A 17,006-nucleotide genomic window follows, 5' to 3' on the forward strand; every position below is an offset into this window, starting at 1 on the left:
GCAAAAACAAGACCAGGACCTGACTGTGGCTCAGATCATGAACTCCTTATTGCCAAATTCAGACTGAAATTGAAGAAAGTGGGGAAAACCACTAGACTATTCAGGTATGACCTAAATCAAATCCCTTATGATTATACAGTGGAAGTGAGAAATAGATTCAAGGGATTAGATCTAATAGATAGAGTGCCTGAAGAACTATGGACAGAGGTTTGTGACATTGTACAGGAGACAGGGATCAAGACCATCCCCACAGAAAAGAAATGCAAAAAAGCAAATGGCTGTCTGGGGAGGCCTTACAAATAGCTGTGAAAAGAAGAGAAGTGAAAAGCAAAGGAGAAAAGGAAAGATTTAAGCATCTGAATGCAGAGTTCCAAAGAATAGCAAGAAGAGATAAGAAAGCCTTCCTCAGTGATCAATGCAAAGAAAGAGAGGAAAACAACAGAATGGGGAAGACTAGAGATCTCTTCAAGAAAATCAGATCTACCAAGGGAACATTTCATGCAAAGATGGGCTCGATAAAGGACAGAGATGGTATGGACCTAACAGAAGTAGAAGATATTAAGAAGAGGTGGCAAGAATAAACAGAAGAACTGTACAAAAAGATCTTCATGACCCAGATAATCACGATGGTGTGATCATTGACCTAGAGCCAGACATCCTGGAATGTGAAATCAATTGGGCCTTACAAAGCATCACTATGAACAAAGGTAGTGGAGGTGATGGAATTCCAGTTGAGCTCTTTCAGATCCTGAAATGATGATGCTGTGAAAGTGCTGCATTCAATATGCCAGCAAATATGGAAAACTCAGTAGCGGCCATAGGACTGGAAAAGGTCATTTTTCATTCCAATCCCAAAGAAAGGCAATGCCAAAGAATGCTCAAACTACCTTACAATTGCATTCATCTCACACCCTAGTAAAGTAATGCTCAAAATTCTCCAAGCCAGGCTTCAGCAATACATGAACCATGAACTTCCAGATGTTCAAGCTGGTTTTAGAAAAGGCAGAGGAATCAGAGATCAAACTGCCAACATCCGCTGGATCATCAAAAAAGCAAGAGAATTCCAGAAAAACATCTATTTCTGCTTTATTGACTATGCCAAAGCCTTTGACTGTGTGGATCACAATAAACTGTGGAAAATTCTGAAAGAGATGGGAATACCAGAACACCTGACCTGCCTCTTGAGAAACCTATATGCAGGTCAGGAAGCAACAATTAGAACTGGACATGGAACAACAGACTGGTTTCAAATAGGGAAAGGAGTACGTCAAGGCTGTATATTGTCACCTTGTTTATTTAACTTCTATGCAGAGTAAATCATGAGAAATGGTGGGCTGGAAGAAGCACAAGCTGGAATCAAGATTGCTGGGAGAAATATCAATAACCTCAGATATGCAGATGACACCACCCTTATGGCAGAAAGTGAAGAGGAACTAAAAAGCCTCTTGATGAAAGTGAAAGAGGACAGTGAAAAAGTTGGCTTAAAGCTCAACATTCAGAAAATGAAGATCACGGCATCTGGTCCCATCACTTCATGGGAAATAGATGGGGAAACAGTGGAAACAGTGTCAGACTTTATTTTGGGGGGCTCCAAAATCACTGAGGATGGTGACTGCAGCCATGAAATTAAAAGACGCTTACTCCTTGGAAGAAAAGTTATGACCAACCTAGACAGCCTAATGAAAAGCAGAGACATTAGTTTGCCAACAAAGGTCCGTCTAGTCAAGGCTATGGTTTTTCCAATAGTCATATATGGATGTGAGAGTTGGACTGTGAAGAAAGCTATGCGCCGAAGAATTGGTGCTTTTGAACTGTGTTGCTGGAGAAGACTCTTGAGAGTCCCTTGGACTGCAAGGAGATCCAACCAGTCCATTCTAAAGGAGATCAGCCCTGGGTGTTCTTTGGAGGGAATGATGCTGAAGCTGAAACTCCAGTACTTTGGCCACCTCATGTGAAGAGTTGACTCATTGGAAAAAACTCTGATGCTGGGAGGGATTGGAGGCAGGAGGAAAAGGGGACGACAGAGGATGAGATGGCTGGATGGCATCACCAACTTGATGGACGTGAGTTTGAGTAACTCCGGGAGATATTGATGGACAGGGAGGTCTGGCGTGCTGCAATTCATGGGGTCACAAAAAGTTGGACACGACTGAGCAACTGAACTGAACTGACTGAACTGAACAACCTAGAATGGGTGGGGTGGGGAGGGAGGTGGGAGGGATATTCAAGTGGGAGGGGACACTGATAAATCTATAGCTGTTTCATGTTGATTTTTGACAGAAACCAAAGCAGTACTGTAAAACTATTATCGTTAAATTAAAAATAAATCTTTAAAATATATAAAAAGATTGGAAACATGTATCATATTATTTCTAGGTACGGTTATAAAACTAGAAATCACTAACAAAAGAAAAATTTACCAACGCATGGAATTTAAAAACTACAAACTCCTGAACTAGCAAGAGGAAATCAAAAAGGACATTTTTAAAATAAGTTAAAATGGAAACATGGCATGCATACCTTATAGAATATAACTAAAACAATTCCAAGAAGGAAATTCATAGAGATAAATGTCTTCAGTTAGAAAAAGAAAAATCTTTAATAAACTATCTAATTTTACACTTTAAGGAAATTGAAGAAGGAAAAATAAGCCCATAAATTAGTAGAAAGAAAGAAAAGTAAATGTTAGACTAATATAAATAAAATAGAAATTGAAAAATATAAGAATGATTAATGATTTGGAAAGATAAAGTACCTATGAAAAAATAATATAATTAGATTAAAAAGAGATACAGCAACTGATGAAGCTTAAATGATCATAAAACACCTATGAACATTTATTTTCTAATAAATTTGATAACTTAGATCACTAAATATCTAGGAATATACAACCTTTCAAGTCTGAATCATGAATAAACAGAAAATCTGAACTAATGGCAAATGAAGAATTTAATCAATAATCAAAAAAGTCCTACAGAGACTAGCCAAGGCCTGGATAGAATGAATCATTGGCAAATTCTATGAAACATTTAATGAAAATTTGACAAGAATTATTCTAAAAAATCTTCCCAAAAAAATGAAGAACAAAAATATAACCAAACTTATTTTATAATGCTAGTATCACTGTGATCCCAAAGCCAGGCAAGAACTCTAAAAGAAAATTACAGACCAATACTGGGCTACTCTGATGGCCCGGAGGTAATCAGAATCCACCTGCCAATGCAGAAGATGTGAGTTTGATCCTCTGGAGAAGGAAATGAAAACGTACTCCAGTATTCTCACCTAGAAAATCCCATGGACAGAGGAGCCTGGTGGGCTACAGTCCATGGGGTCGCAAAAGAGTTAGACACGACTTAGCGACTAAACAATAACAGCAGCAGCATTCCTTATGATAATGAATGCAAAATTTCTCAAAACTACTAGCAAAATAAAATTCAACAACTCATTAAATAATCGTACACCATTAAATAATTTACATCAAATAATCATATATAATAATAATCACAAGTCAAGTGGGATTTACCCCCAAGATTCAAGGATAGTTAAACATATACACAACTTACCAATTATACCACCACCAAATATACAAAAATCAATTAATGTAATATACAACATTAGCATAATGAAGGATAAATATATATACAATTATTTCAATAGATGTAGTAGAAACGTGACAAAATTTAGCATCCTTCTATGATAGGAATCTCAACAAAGCAGGTATGGACACAGTGTACCTCAATATTTTGGCCATGTAAAACAAACACAGGACTAACATCACTGTCAACAACTCAATACATTATAACTAACTATCTGTTGTCAGACAAGAGCTGATCCAGACATTAAGTTTCTAGAGATTTTATACAATATAGATTTTATTTGGGGTTTCCCAAGTGGCACTATTAGTAAAGATCCAGCCTGCTAATGAAGGAGACTTAAGAGATGTGGGTTCGATCCCTGAGTCAGGGAGATACTCTGGAGGACGCCATGGCAACCCACTCCAGTATTCTTGCCTGGAGAATTGCATGGACAGAGGAGCCTGGCAGGTGATAGTCCATAGGGTCGCACAGAATCAGACATGACTGAAGCAACTTAGCACAGCACAGCACACACAAATAATTTACAAATTAGTCACTATTTATATATGCCAACCAATTTACTTCCAAAATATTTGATAATACTTTACGTCAACCTAGACAAAAATTAACATATGTATGTGAGAAGTCATAATCCTGTATTTCTTTTATGAAGATTTGTGGGTTCTTGGTTTTTATAAAATGGGGTCCACCTTCCTTAATATGGCTCAGTTGTGCCCAACTCTTTGCAACTCCATGGACTACAGCCCACCAGGCTCCTCTGTCCATAGGATTTTCCAGGCAAGAATGCTTGAGTGGGTTGCCATTTCCTTCTCCAGTGGATCTTCCTGACCCAGGGATCGAACCCAGGTCTCCTGCACAGCAGGCAGATTCTTTACTGACTGAGCTACAAGGGAAGCCCCTCCTTAATATCACATAAAGATAAATTTATATGACCAGCTTTGAATGAAAAGAATAATTATCTTAACAATGATCCTACTTATATTTATTTCACAGTAACAAAATGACTATAATTTGTATATTATGGTGATTATCAAAATAGATGATATAGAATTTGAAGAATCAGTTTTGGGGAAAATATGTGATTTGTATCATCCATAAGCTACTTATCAGTATTCTATTCTTGATCAATTCATTTGATGTTTCTGAATCAACTTTTAGCTGAAATGAGCTCTCCATGAGTGGAATGTTTTCTAAGTTATTGTAAATGAAATGAATACTTCAAAATGTGAGTATTTTTAAGCAGAAAGTATTAGAATTCACAGAATATATCTGACACAAGTGGGATAACCTGAGCTGCTTATTTCTCACATAAAATTAGTAAAATTACATTCCAATGTATCTGAAAAAATAAAAATTAGAAATAAAAAAGTTTATACATTTATACTCTTCTGTTTAAGAATTGAACTGTAGTTGATTTACAGTGTTGTGTTAATTTCTGATATATAGTAAAGCGATTCATATATATATATATATATATATATATATATATTCTTTTCATATTCTTTCCCATCACGGTTTATCACAGGGTATTTAATGTAGTTCCCTGTGCTATCCAGTAAGACCTAGTTGCTTATCCATCCTATATATTATAGTTTGCATCTGCTAATTACAAACTCCCAATATTTCCCTAGGGCTTCCTTGGTGGCCCTTGCCTGGAGAATCCCATGGACAGAGGAGCCTGATGGGCTAAAGTCCATGGGGTTGCAAAGAGTTGAACATAACTGGGCGACTTAATTTTAATATTTCCCTCCCCCACCTCTCCTCCTTGGCATTCACAAATCTGCTCTCTATGTCTGTCTGTGACTTTGTCTATTTCATAGATATGTTCATTTGTGTCATATCTTATATTCCACATATAAGTGATACCATATGTTATTTGTTAAAGTGTCTAAAATGTTTTAAAAATATTTAATTTAATTAATTTTTCATAGACCACACCACCTGGTTTGCAGGTTCTTAGTTCCCTGACCAGAGATCAAATCCAGGTCCCTGGTAATGGAACAGATTCCTAATCACTGGACTGCCAGGGAATTTTCAAAATTATCTACATTCTTAATCTAAATTTCTGTGCTTATCTTTTAAGGCTGATTTCAAGAAATTATGGACTCTTGGTGATCAATGGTCAGTATTTCATAGAACATTAAGGTAAATTTCAACAGGGTGTTGGTATCCAACTGAATGCGTTATACAACTCCTAATAAAACTTAAAAATCTTTCATTGAGAATTGACTCTGTTTGAAGTAACTATCTCTATCTATTTATCCATCTATGAACTGATGAATCTTCATTAGAATAATAAACTTCAGTGAGTTGGATATTATTGAGTAAAGTAATAACACTTCCTGTATAACCAGAAAATGGAATTGAAGAGCCCCAGCCTTAGCATTTTCCCATTTTAACTACTCAGTAGTTATAATAAGCTAAACATATGAAAAGACTCCTGGAGGAGGGCATAGCAACACACTCCAGTATTCTTGCCTGGAAAATCCCCATGGACAGAGAAGCCTGATGGCCTACAGTCCACAGGGTTGCAGAGAGTTGGACATGACTGAAGCAACATAGCACAGATTCATGAAAATACTAATTATGGACATTTCCCACACACAAATACCATCTGTATGAAATAGAAGAACACACTTTCTAAGAAAATGTTTAAGGTGATTTCATTCATTCTTTTTTTGAATCCTGTTTCTCACAGTTTATCCCTTTTATTTTCCAGATCGATCACCCTTTTAAAAATATGGTCAATTCTACCACTGTGATCTTTGCTGATAGTTGGAAGCTAAGGTACCTACACTTCATGTTGCTATTTCTGATGTACTGGGTTACCTTGTTAGGGAATCTTCTCATCATTACTGGTCACCATATTTGACCAGAAACTTCACAGGCCCTTGTGCTTCTTCCTCAGAAATCAGTCTATTTTAGATACGTGCTATATTACTGTCACTGTCCTTAATGCCTGCGTCGACTCTCTCCCTGGTCGACTCCATGCGACCCCATAGACAGCAGCCCACCAGGCTCCCCCGTCCCTGGGATTCTCCATGCAAGAACACTGGAGTGGGTTGCCATTGCCTTCTCCAATGTATGAAAGTGAAAAGTGAAAGTGAAGTCGCTCAGTCGTGTCCGACTCTTCGCGACCCCATGGACTGCAGCCCACCAGGCTCTTCAGTCCATGGGATTTTCCAGGCAAGAGTACTGGAGTGGGATGCCATTGCCTTCTCCGAGTTTTATTCTGGACGATAATAAAAATCCATTTCAATTTTATCCCAATGTCACTGAAAGAGATCCAGACTTCTATAAAATAGCTTCTTGCCTGGGTTGTATATGTTAGTCTGCTCACTCCAAATTCACTCTATTGAGATCTGTTTAATTAATCTTATACAATAATGGTTGTACCTTATATTACCCTTTCCATTTATTCTCTATAAAAATTAACTATTTTAATAAATGAATATGATCCAAGATATTTGATCAGAACCATTTTAGATTATATGTTTGCTGTTCATCAAATATTAACAATATTAATAATTCCTTGAAAGAATTCTTAGCAAATCAATATGGAGGTAATTTGTAGGCTGCGTTATCTGTATTTAGTCAGCAAAATTTGAAATAAGTATATAAAAAATATGGTAGTTAATTATATTCATTTATGTAAAAAGTACAAATAAATAGTCTATGACATTCATCGAACGAAACTAACATACAATACATCTGAAAAGTGCAGAAAAATTCCACAAAATAAAATCTAAGTAAACTGTGATTTTTTTTTTCTTCCTCATTTATTGGTTGTGGAATTCCTATTTGTTGTTTGTGACCATGCTTTAATTCTCTAAGCTTGTTTCTTTTTCTTTTCTTTTTTTTTTTTTGCAATTGTTTTAACAACTTCATTCTGAATGATCCATTTTCAAGGGACAAAATTTGATCCTGGGCTGAAGGTAAATGTTCCTTTTTCTTTTTTTCCCTCCAATATGTTACTTGATCTTTTTTCTCTATGTATAGTGTCATGTCTGGCAATTCTGAAAAAATGACCTCTAATTTTTGGCCTAATTGATAACCTATGTCAGTTCTTAAATTTATTTGAGCTTATTTGGCAACCATAACATAAAAGTCTTATCTCCACCTGTAGTCCCAATTTTTTCATAAATACTTCTTTATATTCAATAGACAAATTAATTTTTTCTAAAATTTTTGTTTCCAAACTACCAAATTATTTTGCCTCATTAGTTTGCAACCACTTTGGTGTACATTCAGAATTAATTTATCTTAAGGAATTTTATATAACAGACAAAATGGGAAATAAACCAATTTGTATAAAAATCATTAAGTGGTAAAAGAAAGGTAAATATCAGAAAATGAATTGCACTTTGATACATTGTTGAAAAATGAGGAAAGCAAAATGAATATATAACTTAATACAGCTTTTTAAATAGCCAAAATATACTTGTGCACCATTCTACTCTTTAGCTCTACAGATTTGATTATTCTGAGTACTTCATATAAGTGGAATTGTGGAGTATCTGCCTTTTTATGAGTGACATTTCATTTAGCATATTGAACTCCAGGTTCATCCATACTGGAGCATGTATTAGACTTTTCCTCCTGTTTAAAGCTGAAAAATATTTCACTATATGTATGTCACATAATTTTTATCCATTCATCTTTTGATGGATGCTTGTGCTGCTTCTACCTGATGGCTGTTTTCTTGTTTTAATTAAAAGTGGTGCAAGAATGTGGACTGTATAGTTCATACTTGGTGGGATTCACTAAGAATTTCCAGGTATTTGAGCAATTTATATTCTGAGGGAAATTCAAAATTTTTCATTAAGCTTACCACAGAATTTTTTAAATTTGTATTGCTATCTCTCCATAATAATTCAACTTTACACATCACAAAGGAGGAAACAGAGGGAATTTTCTCATTATATTTCACAGGAATGAATAGAAGCATCTTAGTTTTTAAAGGGAAAGATTCTGGCACTATTATTACAGAGAGGCTTAGAAACAGGGCAATAACTTGCAATGAATGTGGAATGATTGGCATAACTTGCCTAAGAGTCTACTTTTACTCTTTTGCATTGAGCAAGAAGTTAGACCATATTGAACCAGTGCATTTAAGTCTATTTCTATATGGATAGATCCTCTCACCATTTGACTTTGTTCTCTAGTGGTTGTTAAAGACAGACGGAGAATTGTTTGGGTAAATACAATTTCTAACGAACATACTGAGGATAGAATTGTTGTAACCAGGACATTATTGCTGTTTATATTTTTTTAAATTGAAATAAAATATAAACAACATAAAAGCTACCGTGTTAACCATTATAAAAGGCACAATTGTGTGGCATTATGACTGAGGTAGTTACATAATTATAAAAACACTGTTGATCTTTAACTCAATTTTAGAAATATAACTAGATTTATTTTATATTTTACCTTTGTCCTCAAAATCATTTGATTAATAAAATGAGCCTAGATTATGTCACTATTGCAGCTAATATTATCAGTTATTAGGGCAGTCAAATACAGAATGAAATTTCATTAAATGAAATTGTTAAAATTGCATCAGGTTAACATTGTTAGAAAGGTATCATGATAGATAAATAAGACTTTCTTTAGTTCAGAGAAATGGGTCAAGCTCTACTTTTACATATATTTTACATATATACATACATACAATATTACATGTTTTACATACAATTCATACATTTATTGTTTTATAGATGAATACCCATGTGAAGGAATTTTTATGAATTAAAGTGATCAGAAAAATTAAGTGTTAATTTAATGTGCAAAAAAAATCCCAAATTGAATGTTAACAATTTAGAACTATTAGTAGATATCAGTCTTGATTACAACTTTGTGTTTTATTCTACTCTAAGATATTTTACAATAAAGCAACTCATAGCATCAGGAGATGGGAACTATCACAACCCTATAGTAAATATTTTACCACTATATCTCCCATTTGAATGCAAAATCCTTGGTGGTGACTCCTCTGCAAACAAAGAGAGCATCAAAATAAAATTTAATGTTAAAAGCTTTCCTTTATGTAATGTCATTTATCCTTGATAGCTATTCTCAACTGAATCTTTTAGATGAAATAGAGATATGTTCAGGGGTTATTAATTTTTTTATAGTACCTCACATGTAAATTGTTGCTCAGTTGCCCAGTAGTGTACATCACATAAGCTATACTAATTTTGATTTTTACATGAAGACTTAGCTTTTCTTTTATATCAAACATTTTGTTGTTCAGTCTCTCAATCGTATCTGATTCTTTGAAACCCCATGGACTGCAGCATGCCAGACTTCCCTGTCCTTCACCATCTCCCAAAGCTTGCTCAGACTCATGTCCATTGAGTCAGTGATGCCATCCAAACGTCTCATCCTCTGTCACCCCCTTCTCCTCCTGCCTTCAGTCTTTCCCAGCATCAGGGTCTTTTCCAATGAGTCAACTCTTCGTATCAGGTGGCCAAAGTATTGGAGCTTCAGATTTACCTTCAGTCCCTCCAATGAATATTCAGGATTTATTTCTCTTAGGATGGATTAGTTTAATCTTCTTGCAATCCAAGGGATTCTCAAGAGTCTTCTCCAATACCACAGTTTAAAAATATCAATTATTTTAATATTTCATTAAATATTTCAATATTTTATAAATCAAACTCATTGAAAGAGATGTTTGATGGATGAGTAAAGTACCCTGGAAGTTTACAAGGATTATTAGCAAAAATGTACATCTGTGCAATTAACAAGTATTAACAAATAATCACTATTGTGCTTCAAATCTAATCATTTGAAACTAATAATTTGTGTTTTACCAAAACACCCCTAAGATACTACCTTATGGTACAGATCTGGTGTGTGTCTCTTCATATGACTTCTTTGTATCAGATGGCAAGGTTTATACGGAATGCCCTTCAAGAAAAAAATTTTAATGGCCTAATTAAGGAGACTCCCTTGTAAAATATTACAAAATTAAGCAACTCCTTGTTTAAGATCTCTATTTGTAAATATCTGTTTACATGGGTATTTCCTATAGCTTGCTGACAGTTATAGTATTATATATAGAAAAATCTTATCCTAAGAGTCACATGATAAACCTTTTAGATTTTGATTTATCTTATTGGTTGTAATTTTGTCCACTTAAAATTTTACTTAAAGGAAGGAAAATGACAAAATAGTATCTGCAGAAGTGATTAAGACGAGGTGGCAAGAATAAATAGAACTTTACAAGAAAGGTCTTAATGACCTGGATAACCATGATGGTGTAGTCACTCACCTAGGGAGCTAGACATCCTGGAGTATGAAGTCAAGAGGGTGTTAGGAATAATTTCTATGAACAAAGCTATGTGATGAAATTCCAGCAAAGCTATTTAAAGTCCTAAATTGTTCATTTAATACATTCCTCTATCGAAAGACATTTAGGTTGCTTCCATGTCTTGGCTATTATAATACTGCTGCAGTGAACGTGGAAGTGCATGTGTAATTTGTCTTATGGGATTCTCCGGATACATGTCCAGGAGTAGAATTGCTGAATCACATGATAGTTTTATTTTTAGTTTTAAGTGAAAATCCGTACCATTCTCCACAATAGATGTACCAGTTTACATTGCCACCAACAGTGCAAAAAGATTCCATTTTCTCCATATGTCTCCAGCATTTATTATCTATAGACGTTTTTGTTCTGATTTTATTAATTTATTTTAATTGAAGATAATTGCCTTACACAATTCTGTTGTTCTCTGCCAAATATCAACATGAATCCGCCATAGGTATACAAAACTCCCCTCCCTCTTGAACGTCCCTCCCATCTCCTTCCCCATCTCACCTAGTGGTTGCATTGTCCCTGTTTGAATTCCCTTAGTCATACAGCAAACTCCCATTGGCTATCTATTTTAAAAATGATAATGTAAGTTTCCATGTTATTCCCTCCATACATCTCACCCTCTCCTTCTTCCCCACACCCCCATGTCCATAAGTCTATTCTTTATGTCTGTTTTTCCATTGTGTGCTGTGCTGTGCTTAGTCACTCAGTTGTGTCTGACTCTGCAACTCCATGGACTGCAACCCTTCATGCTTCTCCATCCATGGAGATTCTCAGGCAAGAATATTGGAGTGGGTTGCTATGGCCCTCCTCCAGGGGATCTTCCCAACCCAGGGATCAAACCCAGGTCTCCCACATTGCAAGTGGATTCTTTACTGACTGAGCCAACAGGGAAGTCCCCTGTTTCTCCAATGCTGAACTGCCAAATAAATTCATCAGTACCATCTTTCTAGATTCCATATATATACATTAATATACTATATTAATATAGTAATATAGTATATATATTATATTAATATATTGTATACTATAATATATTAACTGAGTTGCTTCATTCTATATAATAGGCTATAAACTCATCCAATTCATTAAAATTGACTCAAATGTGTTCCTTTTTTATGGCTGAATAATATTCCACTGTATATATGTACCATAACTTCTTTATCCATTCATCTGTCAATGGACATGTAGGTTGCTTCTATGTTTTAGCTATTGTAAATAGTGCTGCAATGAACATTGGGGTACAAGTGTCTTTTTCAATTTTGGTTTCCTCAAGATATATGCCTACTAGTGGGATTGCTGAGTCATATGGTGATTTTACCTTGGACATGAGGTAGCTCCTCTCAGCTGCCGCCCACAACCTTGGGCATGGGGTAGTTCCACTCGGCTGCCAACCCAAGCCTCAGGCCTACCCCATGTCTGAGGTAAGGAGAGGCAGCTGCAGTTTGCTGGAACAGCCATGAAGAGATACCCCACATCCAAGGTAAGAGAAACCCAAGTAAGTCTGTAGGCACTGAGAGAGGGCATCAGAGGGCAGACAGACTGAAACCACAATCACAGACAACAGGCCAATCTGATCACATGGACAACAGCCTTGTCTAACTCAATGAAACTAAGCCATGCTGTGTGGGGCCACCCAAGATAGATGGGTCATCGTGGAGAGGTCTGACAAAATGTGGTCTACTGGAGAAGGGAATGGCAAACCACTTCAATATTCTTGCCTTGAGAACCCCATGAACAGTATTAAAAGGCAAAAGGATAGGACACTGAAAGATGAACTGCCTAGGTCAGTAGGTGCCCAGTATGCTCCTGGAGATCAGTGGAGAAATAACTCCAGAAAGAATGAAGGGATGGAGCCAAAGCAAAAACAACACCCAGTCATGGATGTGACTGGTGATAGAAGAAAGGTCTGATGCTTTAAACAGCAATGTTGCACAGGAACCTGGAATGTAAGGTTCATGAATCAAGGTAAATTGGAAGTGGTTAAACAGGAGATGACAAGAGTGAACATTGACATTGTAGGAATCAGAGAACTAAGATGGACTGGAATGGGTGAATTTAACTCAGATGACCATTATATCTACTACTGTGGGCAGGAATCCCTCAGAAGAAACGGAATAGCTGTTATAGGCAACAAAAGAGTCCGAAATGCAGTACTTGGGTGCAATCTCAAAAATTACAGAATTATCTCTATTTGTTTCCAAGGCAAACCATTCCATATCACAGTAATCTAAGTCTATGCCCCAACAAGTAACGCTGAAAAAGCTGAAGTTGAACAGTTCTATGAAGACCTACAAGACCTTCTAGAACTAATACACAAAAAAGATGTCCTTTTCATTATACGGGACTGGAATGCAAAAATAGGAAGTCAAGAAACACCTGGAGTAACAGGCAAATTTGGCCTTGGAATACAGAATGAAGCAGCACAAAGGCTAATAGAGTTCTGCAAAGAGAACGCACTGGTCATAGAAAACACCCTCTTCCAATAACACAAGACTCTACACAAGGACATCACCAGATGGTCGACACTGAAATCAGATTGATTATATTCTTTGTAGCCAAAGATGGAGAAGCTCTATTCAGCCAGAAAAAATAAGACCAGGAGCTACTGTGGCTCAGATCATGAACTCTGTATTGCCAACTTCAGACTGAAATTGAAGAAAGTGGGGAAAAACACTAGACCATTGAGGTATGACCTAAATCAAGCCCCTTACAGTGGAAGTGAGAAATGAATTTAAGGGACTAGATCTGATAGACAGTGTACCATATGCACTATGGACAGAGGTTTGTGACATTGTACAGGAGACAGGAATCAAGACCATCCCCAAGAAAAAGAAATGCAAAAAAGCAAAATGGCTGTATGATGGGGCCTTACAAATAGCTATGAAAAGAAGGGAAGCAAAAAGCAAAGGAGAAAAGGAAAGATATACCAATTTGAATGCAGAATTAGAAAGAATAGCAAGGAGAGCTAAGAAAGCCTTCTTCAGCGATCAGTGCAAAGAAATAGAGGAAAACAACAGAATGGTAAAGACTAGAAATCTCTTCAAGAAAATTAGAGATACCAAGGGAATATTTCATGCAAAGATGGGCTCAATAAAGGATATAAATGGTATGAAGCTACCAGAAGCAGAAGATATTAAGAAGAGATGGCAGAATATTCAGAACTGTACAAAAAAGATCTTCATGACCCAGATAATGTCTGGCTGTGGTCACTCATCTACAGCCAGACATCCTGGAATGTGAAGTCAAGTGGGCCTTAGGAAGGATCACTATGAACAAAGGTAGTGGAGGTGATGGAATTCCAGTTCAGCTCTTTCAAATCCTGAAAGATGATGCTGTAAAAGTGCTGCACTCAATATGCCAGCAAATTTAGAAAACTCAGCAGTGGTCACAGGACTGGAAAAGGTCAGTTTTCATTCCAATCCAAAAAAAGGCAATGCCGAAGAATGCTCAAACGAATGCACAATTCCACTCATCTCACACTCTAGTAAAGTGATGCTTAGAGTTCTCCAAGCCAGGCTTCAACAATACATGAACTGTGAACTTCCTGATGTTCAAGCTGGTTTTAGAAAAGGCAGAGGAACCAGAGATCAATGCCAACACCCACTGGATCATTGAAAAAGCTAGAGAGTTCCAGAAAAACATATATTTCTGCATTATTGACTATGCCAAAGCCTTTGACTGTGTGGATCATGATAAACTGTGGAAAATTCTGAAAGAGATGGGAATACCAGACCACCTGACCTGTCTCTTGAGAAACGTGTAGCCAGGTCAGGAAGCAACAGTTAGCACTGGACATGGAAAAACAGACTGGTTCCAAATAGGAAAAAAGAGTATGTCAAGGCTATATATTGTCACCCTGCTTATTTAACTGATATGCAGAGTACATCATGAGAAACGCTGGTCTGGAAGAAGCACAAGTTGGAATCAAGATTGCCGGGAAAAATATCAATAACCTCAGATATGCAGATGACACCACCGTTATGACAGAAAGCAAAGAAGAACTAAAGAGCCTCTTGATGAAAGGGAAAGAGGAGAATGAAAAAGTTGGCTTAAAGCTCAACATTCAGAAAATGAAGATTATGGCATCCGGTCCCATCACTTCATGGCAAATAGATGGGGAAACAGTGGAAACAGTGGCTGACTTTATTTTTCTGGGCTCCAAAATCCCTTCAGATGGTGAATGCAGCCATGAAATTAAAAGACGCTCATTCCTTGTATGGAAAGTTATGACCAACCCAGACAGCATATTAAAAAGCAGAGACATTACTTTGTCAACAAAGGTCCATCTAGTCAAGCCTATGGTTTTTCCAGTAGTCATGTATGGATGTGAGAGTTGGACTGTGAAGAAAGCTGAGCACCGAAGAATTGATGCTTTTGAAGTGTGGTGTTGGAGAAAACTCTTGAGAGTCCCTTGGACTGCAAGGAGATCCAACCAATCCATCCTAAATGAGATCAGTCCTCGGTGTTCATTGGAAGGACTGATGTTGAGCTGAAACTCCAATACTTTGGGCACCTGATGCAAAGAGCTGACTCATTTGAAAAGACCCTGATGCTGGGAAAGATTGAGGGCAGGAGGAGAAGGGGATGTCAGAGGTTAAGGTGGTTGGATGGCATCACTGATTCAATGGACATGGGTTTGGGTAGACTCTGGGAGTTAGTGATGGACAGGGAGGCCTGGAGTTCTGCAGTTCATGGGGTCGCAAAGAATCGGACTCGTCTGAGCGACTGAGCTGAACTGATGGTGATTTTATTCTTAGTTTTTTAAGGAATCTCCATACCGTGTTCCAAAGAGGCTGTATAAATTTACATTTGCACCAACAGAGCCAAAGTGTTCCCTTTTCTCTTCACCATTTCCAGCATTTACAGTTTGTAGACTTCTTGATGGATGGCCATTCTGACTGGTATAAGGTGTTATCTCACTGCAGTTTTGATTTACATTTCTCTAATTATGAGAGATGTTGACTATCTTTCCATGTGTTTGTTAGCTATCTATATATCTTTGGAGAAATGTCTGTTTAGGTCTTTGGCCCACTTTTGGATTGCATTGTTTCTTTTTCTGGTATTGCACTGTATAAGCTGCTTGTATATTTTTGAAATTAATCCTTTTTCAGTTGTTTCATTTGCTATTATTTTCTCCCATTCTTAGGGTTGTCTAAGTTTAACTAGGTCTCATTTGTTTATTTTTTATTTTATTTCCATTACTCTAGGAGATGGATCACAGAAGATGTTGCTTTGATTTATGTCATCAACTGCTCTGCCTATGTTTTGCTCTAAGTGTTTTATAATTTCTGGTCTTACATTTAGGGCTTTAATCAATTTTGAGTTTATCTTTGTGTATGGTGTTAGGAAGCAAGTGTTCTAATTTTATTCTTTTACACATAGCTGTCCACTTTTCCAAGCATCACTTATTGAAGAGACTATCTTTGCCCCATTGCATATTCTTGCAACCTTTGTCAAAAATAAGGTATCCATAGGTGTGTGGGCTCATCTCTGGGCTCTCCATCTTGTTCCATTTGCCTATATTTCTGGTTTTGTACCAGTAACAAACTGTCTAGATGACTGTAGCTTTGTAGTACAGTCTGAAGTCAGGAAGGTTGATTCCTCCAGCTCCATTCTTCTCTCTCAAGAATGCTTTGGCTATTCAGGGTCTTTTGTGTTTCCATGTTGATTGTATATTTTTTGTTCTAGTTCTTTGAAAAATTCTATTGGTAATTTGATAGGGATAGCATTTGGTAGTATAGTCAAATGCAATTACCAGATTGCATTTGGTAGTATAGTAATTTTCACAATATTGATTCTTCCAAACTAGGTACACAGACTATCTTTCCATCTGTTTATGTGATCTTTGATTTGTTTCATTAGTGTCTTATAATTTTCTGTATACAGTTCTTTGGTCTCCTTAGGTAGGTTTATTCCTAGATATTTTATTATTTTTGTTGCAATGGTGAATGGCATTAATTCCTTAATTTCTCTTTCTCATTTTTCATTGTTACAAAACCTACCTCAATAAAAACCTACCTCTTTAGTTCCTCTTTGCTTTCTGCCATAAGGGTGGTGTCATCTGCATATCTGAGATTATTGAT

The sequence above is a fragment of the Bos mutus genome, chromosome 7 (genome assembly GCF_027580195.1).
Source record: "Bos mutus isolate GX-2022 chromosome 7, NWIPB_WYAK_1.1, whole genome shotgun sequence".
Lineage (NCBI taxonomy): Eukaryota > Metazoa > Chordata > Mammalia > Artiodactyla > Bovidae > Bos > Bos mutus.